Source organism: Tachyglossus aculeatus, chromosome 7 (assembly GCF_015852505.1).
Source record: "Tachyglossus aculeatus isolate mTacAcu1 chromosome 7, mTacAcu1.pri, whole genome shotgun sequence".
NCBI classification, from domain to species: Eukaryota; Metazoa; Chordata; class Mammalia; order Monotremata; family Tachyglossidae; genus Tachyglossus; species Tachyglossus aculeatus.
Window position 1 is genome coordinate 25,615,630 of NC_052072.1, and position 15,818 is coordinate 25,631,447.

A 15,818-nucleotide genomic window follows, 5' to 3' on the forward strand; every position below is an offset into this window, starting at 1 on the left:
GCTCAATCAATCAATCAATGGTATTTATTGAGCCCATGAGGAGAGTACTATGCAACAGAAGTAGCATACATGTTCCCTGCCTATAAGCTGACAGTCAAAATCAAGACCCATAAAAATCTTAAATAATTCATGATAAAGACGTCACCAAATAATTGCTTTGATAAAAACAAATCTCACAGTCAATTAAAAAATCAGCAGCATAAAAGTAAAGGAAATATGCAAAATTGAAAGACCATTACAAAATGACTAGGTTTCCATTATACAGTTAATTACAGGAAAAAAATACAGTACATTTTTGTGGCTGCTTTTTCAACACAACTTACATTTTAAATTACAGCTCTTGAAACCACAGTAATAAAAAATACTACTTTACCATAAAATGAATTCTACAATTATTCTTTGAAGAAACACTCAAAAAAACCTAAAAACTAAAAATCAACCACTCAGTTGTTTTTAAATTAGTTCTGTCAATGACTTAAATGACCTCCTGTGAGCGGTCTTTTAGACTGGGAGTCCGTTATTGGGTAAGTTTTGTCTCTATTTGTTGCTGAATTGTACTTTCCAAGTGCTTAACAGTGCTCTGCACACAGTAAGTGCTCAATAAATACAATTGAGTGAATGAATAAACCAATGACCAAGTAATCATCTAGAGCAGGCCAGGGGGCCAGCGGATATTTCCAGACTGCTGTCCGTATCAGAGACCAAAGTGAGATGTCGTTATATGTTTGTACAGATTTACTACTCTATTTTACTTGTACATATTTACTATTCTATTTTGTTAATGATGTGCATTTAGCTTTAATTCTATGTGTTCTGACGACTTGGCGCCTGTCCACATGTTTTGTTTTTTTGTCTGTCTCCCCCTTCTAGACTGTGAGCCCATTGTTGGGTAGAGACCATCTCTATATGTTGCCAACTTGTACTTCCCAAGCGCTTAGTACAGTGCTCTGCACACAGTAAGTGCTCAATATTCATGATTAAATGAATGAATCCACCCAACTGTTTGACATATTAAGCACTTAATACCACAATTATTATTAATTATTATTAAAATCAGATCAGACGTGGGGCTCAATCCCTCAAGTAGCCTACTATAGATCTCTTTTCTGTGAATTTAGTGAAACCTCCTATTCTGTCTGCCCCTCTCTGGCCTAGGCAGCCCCTGGAGGAGGAAAGGAGACTTCAGAACAGGCATCCATCTTCTCCAAGGTCTGGACTATGCTGTTTCCTAGCTATGTGAGCAAAGGTAAATTGCTTCATCAATGGACCTGGGTTCTAGTGCGGCTTGTCACAACATAATTTAAGTCTCTTGACTTCCCTGGGCCTCAGTTTCCTCATCTATAAAATGGGGATTAAGAACCTGTTCTTATTAGCTAGACTGTGAGACCCATGTGGGCCAGGGACTGTGTCAACCTGATAATCTGATACACTAGTGCTTAGAACCGTGCTTAGCACATTCATTCATTCAATCGTATTTATTGAGCGCTTACTGTGTGCAGAGCACTGTACTAAGCACTTGGTAAGTACAAGTAGGCAACATATAGAGACGGTCCCTACCCAACAGCAGGCTCACAATCTAGAAGGGGGAGACAGACGACAAAACATATTAACAAAATAAAACAAATAGAATAAATATGTACAAATAAAATAAATACATAAATAGAGTAATAAATACGTACAAACATATATACAGGTGCTGTGGGGAGGGGAAGGAGGTAAGGTGGGGGGAGGGGGAGAGGAAGGAGGGGGCTCAGTCTGGGAAGGCCTCCTGGAGGAGGTGAGCTCTCAGTAGGGCTTTGAAGGGAGGAAGAGAGCTAGCTTGGCAGATGTGCAGAGGGAGGGCATTCCAGGTCAGGGGGATGACGTGGACCGGGGGTCGACGGCGGGACAGGCGAGAACGAGGGACGGTGAGGAGATTAGTGGCAGAGGAGCGGAGGGTTCAGGCTGGGCTGTAGAAGGAGAGAAGGGAGGTGAGGTAGGAGTGGGCGAGGTGATGGACAGCCTTACATAGAACTTATCGAATACCACAATAATAATGGTGGTATTTGAGCTTACTATGTACAAACCCTGTATTAAACATGTAGGTAGAAACAAGATAATCAGATCCCATGGGGTTCACAGTCTAAGTAGGAGACTGAACTCCTTATCTTCCCTCCCAAACCTTGCCCTCTCCCTGACACTACCATCCTTCCCATCTCACAAACCCACAACCTTGGTGTTATCCTTGACTCCACTCTCTCATTCACCCCACACATCCAATCCAACACCAAAACCTACCAGTTTCACCTCCACAACATCGCCAAGATCCGCCCTTTCCTCTCCATCCAAACTGCTACCCTGCTCGTTCAATCTCTCATCCTATCCCGATGGATTACTGCATCAGCTTCCTCTCTGATCTCCCATCCTCCTGTCTCACCCTGCTTCAGTCTATACTTCACTCTGCTGCCCGAATTATCTTGTACAAAAACACTCTGGGCATGTCACTCATCTTCTCAAAAATCCCCAGTGGTTGCCTGTCAACCTACATATCAAGCAAAAACTCCTCACTCTCAGCTTCAAGGCTGTCCGTCCCCTCAGCCCCTCCTATCTCACCTCCCTACTCTCCTCCAGTCCAGCCCTCACCCTCTACTCCTCTGCCACTGCTAACCTCCTCACTGTGCCTCATTCTTGCCTGTCCCGCCGTCAACCCCTGGCCATGTCCTTCCCCTGGGCTGGAATGCCCTCCCTCCACACATCCGCCAAACTAGCTCTCTTCCTCCCTTCAAAGCCCTACTAAGAGTTTGCCTCCTCCAGGAGGTCTTCCCAGACTGAGCCCCCTTTTTCCCCTCTACTCCTCCCCATCCCCCCTGCCCTACCTCCTTCCCCTCCCCGTAGAACTTGTATATATTTGTACGGATTTATTACTGTATTTATTTTACTTGTACATATTAACTATTCTATTTTGTTAATGATGTACATATAGCTCTAATTCTATTTATTCTGACAATTTTGACACCTGTCTACATGATTTGTTGTCTCTCTCCCCCTTCTATCAATCAATCAATCAATCGTATTTATTGAGCGCTTACTATGTGCAGAGCACTGTACTAAGCGCTTGGGAAGTACAAATTGGCATCACATAGAGACAGTCCCTACCCAACAGTGGGCTCACAGTCTAAAAGGGGGAGACAGAGAACAGAACCAAACATACCAACAAAATAAAATAAGTAGGATAGAAATGTACAAGTAAAACAAATAAATAAATAAATAAATAGAGTAATAAATATGTACAACCATATATACATATATACAGGTGCTGTGGGGAAGGGAAGGAGGTAAGACAGGGGGATGGAGAGGGGGACGAGGGGGAGAGGAAAGAAGGGGCTCAGTCTGGGAAGGCCTCCTGGAGGAGGTGAGCTCTCAGCAGGGCCTTGAAGGGAGGAAGAGAGCTAGCTTGGCGGATGGGCAGAGGGAGGGCATTCCAGGCCCGGGGGATGACGTGGGCCGGGGGTCGATGGCGGGACAGGCGAGAGCGAGGGACGGTGAGGAGATTAGTGGTGGAGGAGCGGAGGGTGCGGGCTGGGCAGTAGAAGGAGAGAAGGGAGGTGAGGTAGGAGGGGGCGAGGTGATGGACAGCCTTGAAGCCCAGGGTGAGGAGTTTCTGCTTGATGTGCAGATTGATCGGTAGCCATTGGAGGTTTTTGAGGAGGGGAGTAATATGTCCAGAGCGTTTCTGGACAAAGATAATCCGGGCAGCGGCATGAAGTATGGATTGAAGTGGAGAGAGACACGAGGATGGGAGATCAGAGAGAAGGCTAGTGCAGTAGTCCAGACGGGATAGGATGAGAGCTTGAATTAGCAGGGTAGCAGTATGGATGGAGAGGAAAGGGCGGATCTTGGCAATGTTGCGGAGGGTTCTAGACTATGAACCCGTTGTTGGGTAGGGACCGTCTCTATATGTTGCCGACTTGTACTTCCCAAGTGCTTAGTACAGTGCTGTGCACACAGTAAGCACTCAATAAATACAATTGAATGAATGAGGATGAATGGGTATTGAATCCTGATTTTGCAGATGAGGGAACCAAGGCACAGAAAGTGACTAGCCCAATTTCACACAATAGGTGTGGAACTCAGGTCCTCTAACTTCCAGGCCTATGCTTTTTCCACTAGGTCATGCTGTTAAATTACTGCTATTAATATATTCATTCATTCATTCAACCGTATTTATTGAGCACTTACTGTGTGCAGAGCACACTGTAGTGTATATAGTATATACTTTAGTAGTATATAATACTGCTAGTATAGTATTAGTAGTAGTAGTATATAATTTAGCATTATTATTACTTAGGCTGTGAACCCATGTGGGTCAGGGGTTGTGACCCACCTGATTATCTTGCATCTATCCCAGCACTTAGTACGGTGCTTGGCAAATTCCGCTATCATTATCATAATCAACTTTCTAATGAGCATTGTTATTATACCCCAGTGTTGTCTTCAGGAAAGACATCGCAGAAGGTTATTGTGCTGAAGAATTCAGGTTTTTATTCAAAATGAAAGAGGACAATATGGTAGTTCTTTCCACCTCAAGGGCAAAAAGCAACCTCTTCTTTCTCTCCCGTTCTTTTTTTTTCTCTCTCTCCCCTCCCTGGCCCTGAGGCTAGTTTCAATGGCTCTTTTCCTGGCACTTCCCTTATCTTAACTTTTCCCTTGTCCAGATCAGTTTGATCACTTACAGTCAATAGGACCCTTCCTGTTCTGAGCCCCAGAGCCCCTGGAGGCTTTGGAGGAGGGGCTCTCCTAAGGCTGGGAAAGAATTTGAGGGAGTGGGGAAACCCGGATACCAACTTCCCCTCCCTCCCTTCATTCCCATCCTCCTCCCCCCTCAAGTCAGTCTGTAAGGTGTGGCTCTTCACTGAGGAAGGGATTTGAAGGGTGAAGGTTACCTTTGGGAAATGGAAATGTATCTAGGAAAAAGAGTGAATTCGTCTCCCAGCTGGACTGGTCTCACAGGCAGGTTGAAGCCTCTTTAATGCCTCAGAATCCCGGAAGTGGGAGGAACTTTGGCTTCATCTGGTCCATCCCCTGTCTCCAAAAGTCCTCAAGAATCTTATAATAATAGTAATAATTGTAGTATTTAAGTGCTTACTGTGTTCCAAGCACTGAACTAAGTGCTGAGGTAGATACAAGATAATCAGTTCCCAGACAGGACTCAGTCTGAGAAGAACGGAGAACAGGTATTGAATCCCTGTTTTGCAGATGAGGGAACTGAGTCCCAGAGAAGTTAGGTGAGTTGCCCGAAGTCACACAGCCAGGTTTAGAACTCAGGTTTCTGACTCCCAGGCTCTTTCCACTAAGTCACGTTTCTTCCCTAATCTGTATAAATTCTCTAGGAATGATGACTACCAATTTCTTCAATTACCTGTGTAGACTAAATTGTTGTGGGCAGGGAATATGTCTGTTCTATTGATACATTGTACTCTCCCAAGTGCTTAATATAGTGCTTGGCATACAGTAAGCACTCAGTAAATAGGATTGACTGACTGACTGACCTGTCCCAAGGCAACCCTCTTCTGTCTTCCCAATTCTGTTTGCTGCACTTTCAGGCCATTTTCCACTCAGCCAAGGCTAGTTCTCCCTCCTGTTGTGATTTGGGGGGAATCAGAGAGCTGGGGTTCCCCACATTGGTGGCTGATCAGATGCTCCTGGTGGTTCAATGGTTCACTGAATATTTTCAGCTCAAGAGATAGGGCTTGGTTGTCTGCAGCCAACAGTAAGGGGTAGGGGTAAGGGGTAGGCCCTGGCCAGATTGCTGCCCTGCTCCCTGACATTCTGTATAAAACCACTGATTCTCCTGCTAGCTTGCTGTTGAAAAGGTGTGGCTGGGAGTCAGAAGGACCTGGGTTCTAATCCTGACTCTTTGCTTGCTATGCAACGTTGGGCTGGTCACTTAACTTCTCTCTGCCTCAGTTTCCTCAACTATAAAATGTGGATTCAATACCTGTTTCCCTCTTTCTTAAACTGTGAGCCCCATGTGGGACAGGGACTGAGTTTGACTAATTAACTTGTACCTAACCCAGCCCTTAGAACAGCATTTGACCCATAGCAAGCACTTGGGCACTGTACTAAGCATTGGGGTAGATACAAGAATCAGGTTGGACGCAGTTCCTGTCCCACACAGGGCTTCCAGTCTTAATCTCCACTTTAGAAAGGAGGGAACTGAGGCACAGAGAAGTGAAGTGACCACACTGGTTCTCTTCAACAGAAACTAGTGGGAAAGACAAAGGTTTTGGATAGAGTGGAAGGGAGCGGGGTAGTAATCTGGCAGGGGGGACCAAGAGGTTCCAGACTGCAGACAACCTCCCCACATTCCCTGAGATACCTAAATTCTACAGTTTTATTGTGTCTTCTGTACCCTCTGGCTTTTATCTAAACAGGAGATGGAGCCCGTGAGTTAGCTTTCCTAGTTGTGCAGCCCTTACTAATTTACTGTTTCATTCCAGAGATTGCCACTACCACTGCTGACTTCTGGGCTCCCAAAATCAAGTCGTATTTAGTGAGTACTTACTATATGCAGAGCACTGTACTAAGTGCTTGAGTGAGAATAGTACAACAGAATTCGCAGACACGTTCCCTGCCCATAACGAGTTTACAGCCTAGAGGGGCAGACCACCATTAATATGAATAAAAAGTAACTCGTATTATATAACTTAAAAATAGGTACATAAGCGTTGGGGCGGGGGAGAATATCAGGTGTCCAAAGGATATAGAATCATAGAATCTGAGAGCTATAAGGGAGCTTCAGAGATTCCCCTGCCTCAATCAATGCTATTGATTGAATACCTCAAACTGTGTTGGGGGAAGAGCACTGTATTAAACACTTGGGAGAGGAAAGCAAATGGTCACCAGCCTTAATCAGTCAGCCTTAATCAGTGAGAAGCAGCACAATTTAAGTGGAAAGAGCATGGGCTTTGGGGATCAGATGACCTGACTTTTAATCCCAGCTCCGCCATGTACCTTCTGTGGGACTGTGGGCAAGCCACTTCAAGTCTCTGTGCCTCAGTTCCCTAATCTGCAAAATGGGGATTCAAAACCTGTTCTCCCTCCTACTTAAACTGTGTACCCCATTGTAGGATTTGATTATCTTATATCTACCCCACCACTAAGTAGTGTGCTTGACACGTAGTAAATGCTTAACAAGTACCACAATTGTTATGATTAGTATTCACTGAGTGCTACTATTGAGCACTGTATTAAGCACTGTTCTAAATTTTAGGACTTACTATCACTTTAGACCCCTGCTTAAGAGAAAAATTCCCCAGAAAGGAAAGCATTAAGCATAAAGTGGGCAGTGTCCATGGTCTTCTGGCCCATCCCTAGGGGATGAATCACCAGTCCTCATAGATAACTAAGGGGCTCAAAGATAATGACTAAAGACATGGGGGAGAAGAGGTGGGGGAGGGGATGAGGGAAGGCTGCCTGTGAAGTTGCCATCCCCAACTCGAATCTTCCAGGGACCAGATCACTTTTGCTCCTGCAGAGCAGCCTGAGCGATGAGTCTCAAAATTCCCATTTCAACACTCCTAATAGTCCAAATCACGCCTCCTCCAAGCATCTCTGTCCAGAGCCCAGCCCGGAAGCACAAGAGTTTGCTGGAGTCCCAAAGAAAGACACTGTGTCATCTTACAGCACAATAGCTGAAAATTCTGGGTTGTCTGTCGGGGTGGTGAACACTATCGCTCCTTGGGCTGAGGTGGAGTCTGTAGAGGTTGTGCTTTGAAATTCTACTCTACCCAAATTATCCCAGGAGTCTGTATAGGCTCATTCAGACTTTGCCCCTGGGTTTTTCACCTTTCTCATCATCCTCCCAACTCAAACCGGTTTCATTTGGGAAAACTGTACATTGTCAAATGGCTAAGATGAAAGTGGAAACGGAAGAGAAAAATCAGACAGCGTAATGGTGATCTGGTCCAACTGGGAAGCAGACAAATGATTAGAGCATTTGTCCTGGGAATCAGAAGGACCCGAGTTCTATTCCCGATCCTCCACTTGTCCGTTGTGTAACCTTGGGCAAGTCACTTCACTTATCTGGGCCTCAGTTACCTCATCTGTTAAAATGGAGCTTACAACTGTGAGCCCCATGTGGGTCATGAACTGTGTCCAACCTCATTAATTTGTGTCTACTCCATCATTTAGTGCAGTGCCTGACATGCTATAAGCATTTAACAAATACTGTAAAAAAGAGAGGGTATCATCGATTAGTCTATGCGGTTCTCCTTCCAAATCTGCCACTCAGACAACAAAGAACCCAGCTCTCCTGCATGTTAGACATATGTGATAAGGAGACTGTACATGTAGCAGTAGGTATGAAATGTGAACGTGTGTTAAATTGTTGGGGTGTGTGTGTGGTTATGTTTGTATGTATTTATCTATCCCCCTCTAGACTGTGAGCTTCTTTTGGGCAGGGATTGTCACTTTTTATTGCTGTATGGTACTTTCCCAAGCACTTAGTATAGTGCTCTGCGCACAGTAAGCCCTTAGTAAATACGACTGAAGGAATGAATCAATGGGCTGGTGAGTTTGGGGGACATTCTTTGCACAATCTCTTTATGCTCTCTGGAGAGCCACCTGAAATATCCAGCTGGGCCTGTCCTCCTGTCTGCCTGCTTATGTGTCTGGTGGTCAGAGCTGGGTTTTGTCATTTCCCAGTCCAGGCTGCCTCTTCTCCCCTATTATGCGAGAATCTACAGAAAACTGCCGTGAGGCAGCAATGCTTACTCAAAGCTTCCTGGAGCCTGGACCCACAGCCCCATTATAACCTAGGGGATTTCCAGTCCACCTGAGACTGTCCTCCCCAGCACATGATCTAGGAATTCCATTGAAATCGGCTCAAGGCCGTGTGATGTAAGCAGATTCCATAGTCCGGAACTTTCACTGGATTGTTCAGTCTCCCTTTATCCAGAGCGAGTTGGGTTTCAGCGATTAAGATCGGCTCCCGCTCGTACAACTTTCCGGTCCTCAAGAGTCCGTTTGTGTGACCATCTCCTTCTCTGGGCAGAGATCCAAGAAGTTGCCTGTCAAATGAGAAGCTATGTGGCCTAGAGCTCAGGTCTGAGAGTCAGGAGACCTAGATTCTAGTCTCAGCTTCACCATTTTTCTTCTGGGTGATATTGGGCAAGTCACGTCACCTCTTTCTGCCTCAAGTTTCTTCCTCTGTAAAAATGGGGATTAAAATACCTGCTCTCCCCACTTCTTCGACTGTGGGCCCCTGGGACTGTCTGATTTGATTACCTCAGATCTACCCCAGCACTTAGGACAGTGGATGGCACATAGTAGATGATTAAGCAATACCATCATTAGTGTTTTGGGCTGGGTCAGATCACACAATAGATGTCCCGTTGGCACCTCAAGCTCACTATCTCCAAATTTGAACTCATCTTCCCTCACAATCCTCTCTTCCACTTCACTTTCCCATTACAGGTTAGCAATACCATCATCCACCCCATCTCTCTAGCCTGAAACTGTGGCATTATCCTTCCCTTTCTCTTTCAACCTCCATATTCAGTCACTAAATCCTGTCAATTCTTCCTCTTTATAGTTTCCTCCCCTTTCTCTCCACATGACCACCATGCTGGTGTAGGCACTTGCCACATCTGGTTTGACTACTGTATTGGCCACCTCCTTCCTGCCTCCAGTCCATACCTCACTCTGCTGCCCAGATCATCTTTCTAGAAAATAGTTCAGCATACATCTCCCCACTCCTCAAAATCCTTCACTGGTTGTCCATTCCTCTCTGCCTCAAACAGAGCTTCCATCACCATCCAGAAGCAGTGGGGCTCAGTGGAAAGAACACGGGCTTGGGAGTCAGAGGTCATGGGTTCTAATCCAGACTCTGCCACTTATTGACTATGTGAATTTGGGCAAGTCACTTAACTTCTCTGTGCCCATTACCTCATCTGTAAAATGGGAATTAAGACCGTGAGCCCCACGTGGGACAACCTGATCACCTTGTATCCCCCCAGCGCTTAGAACAGTGCTTTGCATATAGTAAGAGCTTAACAAATACCATTATTATTATTATCTACTCTCTTCTCCCACTAGACCCCAGCTTGCACAATTTACATGCCTCACTGGTCCTCATTCTCATTTTCCCTGTCACTTACCTCTAGCTCAGTCCCTCTCTTCAGCCTGAAAATCCTTTCCCATCTTACAGACCACTGTTCTCCTATTTTCAAAGCTCTTCTGAAATTACATCCCCTCCAGTAATCCTTTCCTGATTGAGTTCTAATAGCCCCACCTTATATCTCATTAGTTCATGTCCCCAAAGCATTGGTTCTCACCTCCTCCTACCCCACCATAGCACTTATGTGCAGGTCTTTATATCAATCGTAGAGAAGCAGTGTGGCTCAGTAGAAAGAGCCCAGTCTTTGGAGTCAGAGGTTATGGGTTCAAATCCTGACTCTACCAATTGTCAACTGTGTGGCTTTGGGCAAATCACTTAACTTCTCTGGGCCTCAGTTACCTTATCTGTAAAATGGGGATTAAGACTGTGAGCCCCCATGGGACAACCTGATCACCTTGTAACCTCCCCAGTGCTTAGAACAGTGCTTTGCACATAGCGCTTAATTAATGCTATTATTATTATTTTTATTGAGCACCTGCTGTGTGCAGAGCACTGTACTCAGTGCTTGGGAGAGTACAATATAACAGAGTTAGTAGACACATTCACTGCCTACAGTGAGCTTGGTCTAGAGGGGGAAGACTTTAAAATCCTATTACTCCCTCCTATCTGTAATTTATTTTAGTAAGCTCATTGTGGGCAGGGAATGTGTTTGTTATATTGTCATCTTCCAAGTACTTAGTACAGTGCTGTGCACAAAGTAAACACTCAATACAGTTGACTGCCTGACTGTTCACCCTCCACCCCACTACCAGATGGTAATTTCTAGAGGCTAGAGATCATCTTAATAATAATAATGGCATTTGTTAAGCACTCACTATGTGCAAAGCACTGATCTAAGCACTGCAGGGGATATAAAGTGATCAGGTTGTCCCAGTCTTAATCCCCATTTTACAGATGAGGTAACTGAGGCTCAGAGAAGTTAAGTGACTTGCCCAAGGTCACACAGCAGACGTGGCGGAGCAGGGATTAGAACCCATGACCTCTGACTCCCAAGCCCATGCTCTTTCCACTGAGCCTACTAATTCTATTTTACTCTCCTGAGTACTTAGTACAGTGCTCTGCCCACAGTAAGAGCTCAATAAGTGCTACAGATTGATTGATCTCCCAAAGTGGATTTGGGGTGGAGGAGTGTTTGGATCAGGGACAGGAAGTTTGGAAGTTGGGATTGTGAGGGTTGAATCTTTTCCCCCATAGTACTTTCAGGCATCAGTCTCTCCATCAGGGGAAGCTGAAGGCCCAGAGTGGTTGGGGGACTTGCCCTAGCATGTCAATGGCAGAGCTTGAGCTAGAACTCAGGATTCCTCACCCTCTCAATCCAGTATTCTTTCCACTAGATCAAACTGCCTTTCATCAACTTTTTATTCAGAAAAATCGATGACATAGAGCCTTTAATCCTTAACTTACCAGAAAAAGTAGACTTCTATTCAACTGTATATTTAAAAATTTTGAAGATCCAATCTTATTCCAAGGAAGGAGGGGTTCCAACAGGGAACTGCCAGGAAAATGGATTCTCTTCCTTGTGTTGTGTTCTCTTCCCTGTAGTCTCCATGTGTGAGATTCCCTCCTATCCCCTACCTTCTGGCCACAAGTAGTGAGCTGAGGGTAGGAGGAAGGTTGAGAAATGATGAGCACATGTCTCTCTCTCTCTCTCTCCCAGTCCAAACCGTCCCCAAACCCTGACCCAGAAAGCAACAGCCAGTTAAGGGATCTCACCTAGAAGCCTAAGTGCTGGCCTTCCAGGGCCTCCCCAGACTGAGAAATCAGGGTTTGGGGGAGGTCGAAGTGGGACGAGAAGTTGCCTGGGAATGTCAAAACCACACAGTTTCCAGCCCAAAGGAGGGTCTGACTTTAGAAGTTTAACTAGGCACCTCCCCCCACCCTGTTACCCTCTGAACTAAATGGAGGATAGAAGGGTGAGTGGGGGGGGGGGGGGGGGTAGGGGAGGTGGGGAGGCCCTGGCAGAACTATCTCTCTAAAGCAGAGAGAAGCACAATGGTCTAATGGATAGAGCATGGTTCTGAGAATCAGAAGGACCTGGGTTCTAATCCCTGCCCTGCCAATTGTCTGCAACCTTGGGCAAACCACTTAACTTCTCAGTGCCCCAGTACCTCATCTGCAAAATGGGGATTAAGACTGTGAGCTCCATGTGGGAGCTCTGCTCCCTGACCCCCCCTTAACTGGCCCACCCTACTCCAGCTCTTAATAGTTTGTATCTGCTCTCTGTGGCATCATTGTCTGCCAATTCTATTATTGCCATAGCATATTGATTGCTCAACTACACCCTGTGATGCCATCGCCTACTTTTATCATTGCTACTGTTTTATTGCTTCTGCATCTCAATTGTTAACCCCCCCGCGGTACTGTCACTCCCCCTGCTGACCTCACCATGAACTTTCAGTTCCCTTGCTCCCAACTGCCATTCCCATTCCTCACCTTCCCCTTCCCCTCTCCCACCCAGCTGTTTCCCTCCCTCTCACCCACCAAGACCGCTCCCCCTCAACCCCTACCAAGGATTCCTCTGTACCAGCGCAGGTCCTCCGCTTCTCCCTCCCGGCCCCCCTCCTCCCCTTCTCCCCGCCCCCACCCCATCCCAGTTCTCCTTTCCCATCGCCACCCCCCTTCCCACTCTCCCCGCCCAGGCCCCCGCCAACTCATCCCAATCCAAACCCTCCCCACCCCTCGCACCCTTCCCTCTCCCTCCCCACCCTCGACAGCTGATGCCAAGTGTGGCCTCTGGAACCCCCGCTCCGTTTTAAGTAAGATCCCTTTCATCCTGGACCTTTTCCTTTCCAGTTCTCTACTCCTCCTCGCCCTAACTGAAACATGGCTGTCGCCGGACGACACGGTCTCTTCTGCCGCTCTCTGCAGTGCAGGCCTCTTCTTCTCCCACTCCCCCAGACTCACCGGAAAAGGAGGAGGTGTCGGTTTCCTTCTCGCCCCCCAATGTCGCTTTCGCACTATCCCTCCTCCCCCTTCCCTTTCCTTCCCTTCCTTTGAAGCCCACATTATTCGCCTCTACCACCCCCTCCAGATTCTTGTAGCCGTCATCTACCGCCCTCCGGGCCCCACTTCCAACTTCTTTAACGACTTTGACCCCTTCCTCACATTCCTTCTCTCCTTCTCCATGCCCACTCTGATCCTCGGAGACTTCAATATCCACATGGATATCCCTAACGACTCCTCTGCCGCCCGCCTTCTATCTCTCCTTGACGCTGCTAACCTCTTCCTCCACCCCACCTCACCCACTCACCAACTTGGTCATACCCTCGACCTCATCATCTCCTACCGCTGCACTGTGTCCACCCTCACCAACTCTGTGATCCCTCTCTCTGATCATAATCTTCTCACCTGCCTCCTCACTCACACTCTTTTCCCCTGTAAATCCGTATTACTCCCTCACAGAGATCTCTGCTCTCTGGACCCCACCCATCTTTTGGAGCGCCTCACACCCCACCTCGCTGCCCTCTCCTCTCTACCCAGTCTTGATGATCAGATTACTGCTCTCAACTCTACCCTTTCTACTCAGCTAGACTCGCTCGCTCCCCTTTCCCTTCGCCGTTCTCGCACCACTAACCCACAGCCCTGGATCACTGCCACTGTCCACCTCCTTCGCTCTTATGCTCGAGCTGCCGAACGCTGCTGGCGAAAGTCTAAACACCATGCCAACCTCGTTCACTTCAAGTTTATCCTTTCCTGCCTTAACTCAGCCCTCTCTTCTGCCAGACAAAACTATTTCTCCTCCCTTATTGACACCCATGCCCATCACCCCCGCCAGCTCTTCTGTACATTCAACTCCCTTCTCAGGCCCCCGGTTCCTCCCCCTCCTCCTTCCCTCACCCCCAACGATCTGGCCTCCTACTTCATTAACAAAATTAAATCCATCAGGTCCGACCTCCCCAAAGTCTCTTCCCCCCTTTCTCCAACCCCCCGGCTCTCAACACTCTCTGCTACTCTCCCATCCTTCCCAGCGGTATCCTCAGAGGAACTCTCCTCCATCCTCTCAAGTGCTACTCCGGCCACCTGTGCTTCTGACCCCATTCCCTCTCATCTTATGAAATCGCTCGCTCCATCCCTTCTCCCCTCCTTAACTTCCATCTTCAACCGCTCACTCTCCACTGGTTCCTTCCCCTCTGCCTTCAAACATGCCCATGTCTCTCCCATCCTAAAAAAACCCTCTCTTGACCCCACCTCACCTTCTAGTTATCGTCCCATATCCCTCCTACCATTCCTTTCCAAACTCCTTGAACGAGTTGTCTACACGCGCTGCCTAGAATTCCTCAACAACAACTCTCTCCTCGACCCCCTCCAGTCTGGCTTCCGTCCCCTTCATTCCACGGAAACTGCCCTCTCAAAGGTCACCAATGACCTCCTGCTTGCCAAATCCAACGGCTCATACTCTGTCCTAATCCTCCTCGACCTCTCAGCTGCCTTTGACACTGTGGACCACCCCCTTCTCCTCAACACGTTATCTGACCTTGGCTTCACAGACTCCGTCCTCTCCTGGTTCTCCTCTTATCTCTCCAGTCGTTCTTTCTCAGTCTCTTTTGCAGGCTCCTCCTCCCCCTCCCATCCTCTTACTGTGGGGGTTCCCCAAGGTTCAGTGCTTGGTCCCCTTCTGTTCTCAATATACACTCACTCCCTTGGTGACCTCATTCGCTCCCACGGCTTCAACTATCATCTCTACGCTGATGACACCCAGATCTCCATCTCTGCCCCTGCTCTCTCCCCCTCCCTCCAGGCTCGCATCTCCTCCTGCCTTCAGGACATCTCCATCTGGATGTCCGCCCGCCACCTAAAGCTCAACATGTCGAAGACTGAGCTCCTTGTCTTCCCTCCCAAACCTTGTCCTCTCCCTGACTTTCCCATCTCTGTTGACGGCACTACCATCCTTCCCGTCTCACAAGCCCGCAACCTTGGTGTCATCCTCGACTCTGCTCTCTCATTCACCCCTCACATCCAAGCCGTCACCAAAACCTGCCGGTCTCAGCTCCGCAACATTGCCAAGATCCGCCCTTTCCTCTCCATCCAAACCGCTACCCTGCTAATTCAAGCTCTCATCCTATCCCGTCTGGACTACTGCACTAGCCTTCTCTCTGATCTCCCATCCTCGTGTCTCTCTCCACTTCAATCCATACTTCATGCTGCTGCCTGGATTATCTTTGTCCAGAAACGCTCTGGACATATTACTCCCCTCCTCAAAAACCTCCAATGGCTACCGATCAATCTGCGCATCAGGCAGAAACTCCTCACCCTGGGCTTCAAGGCTCTCCATCACCTCGCCCCCTCCTACCTCACCTCCCTTCTCTCCTTCTACTGCCCAGCCCGCACCCTCCGCTCCTCCACCACTAATCTCCTCACTGTACCTCGCTCTCGCCTGTCCCGCCATCGACCCCCGGCCCACGTCATCCCCCGGGCCTGGAATGCCCTCCCTCTGCCCATCCGCCAAGCTAGCTCTCTTCCTCCCTTCAAGGCCCTGCTGAGAGCTCACCTCCTCCAGGAGGCCTTCCCAGACTGAGCCCCTTCTTTCCTGTCCCCCTCGTCCCCCTCTCCATCCCCCCATCTTACCTCCTTCCCTTCCCCACAGCACCTGTATATATGTATATATGGTTGTACATATTTATTACTCTATTTATTTATTTATTTATTTTACTTGTACATT